A 4,820-nucleotide genomic window follows, 5' to 3' on the forward strand; every position below is an offset into this window, starting at 1 on the left:
ATTAATCATGTTAATAATATATTTAATATTCTCATACATATCAAGTGACACTGGCGACCTTTTTTGTCAATTTAGCAACGTGCTCAGTTGCAACGGGCTCTTTATACATATCAGACAACTCGCTACTACTTAAACTACAACTATGGCTACCAATATTTTTTTGTCAATTTAGCTCAGCAATAGTGCCTAGCTTAATAGACTGCTTTGCATTCACCCCCTCAGAAGACAGAGAGAACCAACTCAACATGTCAGAAGATTAACAGAAATTTCATTTGTATGGCATGAACATATAGCAGGAGCACCAACACATAGATCAGCAGAGAGCAGAGCACAGCATGCACACACTCGGGTCATCTATATCATACACACACAGCAACGCACACACGCATCACGCTGGCATACACATACAGAAAAGCAGGCACACACGCATCATGCGCATTGGCCGGTGCGGCGCACGCAGAGCAAGTACGTACGCACGGAGAGCAAGCTAGCAAGCACGCACGCGTCCAACCCCGCCGCTGCATGCGCTGGCAGAAGGTCAGGCAGCAAGGGAGACTGCACATTGAAGCTGTCCATGCAAGGCTGGAGGTGCTGGGCCGGCGACGGCGGTGTCGGGACGGCGCTTGATTCGTTGCCGGTGGCGTGGAGCTTGGGGCGGCAACGCGGCGATAGCTAGTGCTCGGGGATGGGGGTTTGGGGCAGGGGCAGTCGACCCGATGGCTGGCGAAGTTAACGGGCTCGGACGGCTGGAAATTCGGCGGGTGGCGGCGGCACAGCGCAAGGATGGGACAGGCGGAAAACCTAGCGGGCGTTCAACTACCAATACCCACGCATTTTTTAGGGGAATTGCTTGTGAAAATAACGTGCGACGATGACTTAGCGAGCGGATCCCCTTAAAAAAGACATAGCGAGCAGATTCCCTTAAAACTGGTAGGAATGGATACGATTGATGACGTTGATAAATAGTGGTGAATGTTGGCCTAATTTACTATCATCATGCATGGAAATGAATTATCAAGAAAAAGAATACTTCCTATTACTACACTCATAGGAAGCTTCCTAATCTCTACTACCAAACAGTTTCTACCCAAACAAGGAAGGAAAGTTATGGACGTGATTCGGAAGAAAACAAACGTTATGAAGATTAATTAATTTAGATTTGATCTTTAGAGATTGATTGTGATTGATTCTTTTACATAAAGACATTACTAAATAATTTGCGTCAGTATGGAAACGAATCATCAAGAAAAAGAATACTTCATATTACTACACTCATAGGAAGCTTCCTAATCTCTGCTGTCAAACAGTTTCTGCCCAAACAAGGAAGGAAAGTTATGGACGTGATTCGGAAGGAAACAAACGTTATGAAGATTAATTAATTTAGATTTGATCTTTAGAGATTGATTGTGATTGATTCTTTTACATAAAGACATTACTAAATAATTTGCGTCAGTATGGAAAGTTCTGATCCGTTCAGTTTTTTTCGTTGTGTGAGAGGGTGAAGTGAAAATAAACCGATGAAGTGGGGGAGGCAACGAAAAAATCTACGACGGTTAACCTACGAAAAACCGGACGAAAGTGGTGGGACGAAAAAAAACCTGGAAGCGAGACTACCAACTGCTCCATTAGAAGTAGAGATTATTAGAGAATTAGAGATTAGAGATAGAGATTAGAGATTATTTGTTTCCTGAAAATCTATTATTTGTTTCCTAAAGCAAATTGCATTAATGAGAGAGATCCGTTGATTTGGCTAAGGTAGGAAAGAATCTATTATTTGTTTGCTAAAGCAAATTGCATTAATGAGAGAGATCCGTTGATTTGGCTAAGGTAGGAAAGAATCTATTATTTGTTTCCTAAAGAAAATTGCATTAATGAGAGAGATCCGTTGATTTGGCTAAGGTAGGAAAGAATCTATTATTTGTTTCCTAAAGCAAATTGCATTAATGGGAGAGATCCGTTGATTTGGCTAAGGTAGGAAAGAATCTATTACTTGTTTCCTAAAGCAAATTGCATTAATGAGAGAGATTCGTTGATTTGGCTGATGGGGTTATGTACCTAGGGTAGGGTCATGGACCTGATCCAAATAACTTACCCCAGGACATCCTTAGAAGAGGTCGCCTTCCAGTCGACCAACGAGGATTCACTCGACTGGCCTGAAGGACTCGACCACGAAGACCCACTCGACCACTAGGAGGTCAAGAGGCACTCTGCACTGCAACGGCCTGTAATCAAGTAGACTTTATGATAGTAAAGGCCTTTATGTGGGGCGTTACCAGTAACGCCCCAGACTTAACTCACCTTAAACCCTCTCCTGCGTGGGCTGGCTGGGGTCCTGGCGCACTCTATATAAGCCACCCCCCTCCACAGGCAGAAGGGTTCGGCACCTTGTAATTCACACATTCATAATCCACTCGACCGCCTCCGGGCTACGAGACATAGGGCTGTTACTTCTTCCGAGAAGGGCCTGAACTCGTACATCCTTTGTGCTTACAACCTCTCCATAGCTAGGACCTTGCCTCTCCATACCTACCCCCCACTCTACTGTCAGGCTTAGAACCACGACAGTTGGCGCCCACCGTGGGGCAGGTGTTTTAGCGATTCTGTGGAGAAGTTGCGATTCTTCCGAGTACTCTCATCATGGTGTCTGCTGGAGTTTTGGTCAAGGGTCAAGAGATCCGTCTCGGCACCCTCACCTTCATCGCCGACGACTCCGCATGGCTCCAGGAGGCTCCACTCGACGTAGACGCGCTCCCCGTCCGCGGTGCGACGCATTTTCGCGCATGTGTCCGCGGCGTTCTGCTACGGCAACCGTCGACCCAGTATCGGTCGGCTCCTCCATCGTCCACCCTCCCGGTCTCCCGCCAGCGCAAGCGCTCGGGCCGGTCGAGGCTTCAGCGATGGGTGAGTCACGCGGTGGCTCGCCAATCGGTCACTACACAAGTTGCGGCAATCGAGCCCAACGAATCTCTCTACGGCTTGTTCGATCAGTCGACTGGCTCCGGAGAGACTGCATCCGAGTGCGGAAGCAGTGATCCAGCGGCGGAAATCTTGATGGTCGACGGGCCCCACAGCCCTCCTGGCTTCGCCCGTGGTGGTGGAGCAGGTGACGGCGGCGACCCTGCACGAGACTACGAAGAGTACCAGCCCGAGCCACTCGACTCTCTGCAAAGAGAAGAGCTTCGCCGCAGGAACGAGGATCCCCTGCGTATTCCCATCGCAGGAGAAACCCCCGAGGCTCGTGCCTTGGAGGAGGCGCGTCTGGCCAATTTGGCCGAGCGCACTCGACTGGAGAACCTTCAGCGAGCACTCGACGAGCGCGCGCGGCAACGAGTTCCCGACACCAGTCGACGTCAACTCTTCCCGCCGACTCAGGTATATCGAACCCCGATTCAGAATTTAGCAGCTGCGACCCGTATAGCAGAGTCCATTCAGCCTTCGCAGTCGGAAGCTGGCAGAGGTTTGCTGCAGATCAGGGATCTGCTCCGGGCAGCAGGAGATCAGAATTCAGCCGTGTCTCAGTCGCGCAACAGAATTCACAGTCGATCTGTCACTGTGAATACGGTTCAGTCGGCTCACAGCCCCAGATCGCCTCCGCGGCGCGAAGGACGTGAGAATCGGCGAGATCAATATGGCGACAGACTCGACCGAGATAATAGGCATCGAGTACCCTATTCCCCTCCGAGGGGTGGGTCTTACGCTCCTCGGCACCCAGATGATAGGCGTCAGTACAGTACAGGGCGTAGGGTTCCAGTTGACCCCAGAGAGCCAGGCTTCGACGCGCGATCCATTATCGTGCAAGGGTTGGTCGACCGGAACAGAGCCCATCGAGGCGCACTCGACAGAGATGTACCCACGAGCAGTCGAGTAAATGTTTCTGGTCCTGAATGTTTCAGCAGAGCTATCAGAGCCGCAGTTATCCCCCCCCAATTTCAGGTTGGCAACAGGAGTCAGCAAGTTCACTGGTGAGTCTAAGCCTGAAACTTGGCTCGAAGACTACCGAGTGGCAGTTCAGATCGGTGGTGGGAACGACGAGGTGGCCATGAAGCATTTGCCCCTCATGTTGGAAGGTTCTGCCAGGGCATGGTTGACTCAATTACCTCCTAGCGGCATTTACACTTGGGAAGATCTGTCCCGAGTGTTCGTCAGAACGTTTGAAGGGACTTGCAAGCGACCAGCGGGATTGACAGAGTTGCAAGTCTGCGTGCAGAAAACTAATGAGACACTCAGAGAGTATATTCAGAGGTGGATCACTTTGCATCACACTGTGGAAAATGTCTCTGATCATCAGGTAGTATGCGCCTTCAAAGACGGCGTCAAGAACAGAGAACTGAGTTTGAAATTTGGTCGAACCGGTGACATGACCTTGAGTCGGATGATGGAGATTGCTACCAAGTACGCCAACGGCGAAGAAGAAGACCGACTCCGAAGCGGCAAGCACAAGCCGAGTCAGTCGGAAAAAGGAAACACCAGTCGGAAACAGAAGCGGAAGGCTGAACCGGCAGCTCCTGGAGAGGCTCTGGCCGTGACTCAAGGAAAGTTTAAGGGGAAACCAAAAGGATCCTGGAACCCCAAGAAGGTAAAGGATAAAGAAGGGAATGACGTGATGGATATGCCATGTCACATTCACACGAAGAAAGATGAAGAGGGGAATATCATTTACCCAAAGCACACCACTCGCCAATGTCGACTCCTGATCCAGCAGTTTCAGGGAAAACAGTCTAAGGACAAGGAGAAGGAGTCGGACAAGGTCGAAGACAAAGAGGACAGTGAGGGAGGATATCCGCATATCAACTCCACTCTGATGATCTTTGCAGATGTGG

The sequence above is a fragment of the Triticum dicoccoides genome, chromosome 6A (genome assembly GCF_002162155.2).
Source record: "Triticum dicoccoides isolate Atlit2015 ecotype Zavitan chromosome 6A, WEW_v2.0, whole genome shotgun sequence".
Lineage (NCBI taxonomy): Eukaryota > Viridiplantae > Streptophyta > Magnoliopsida > Poales > Poaceae > Triticum > Triticum dicoccoides.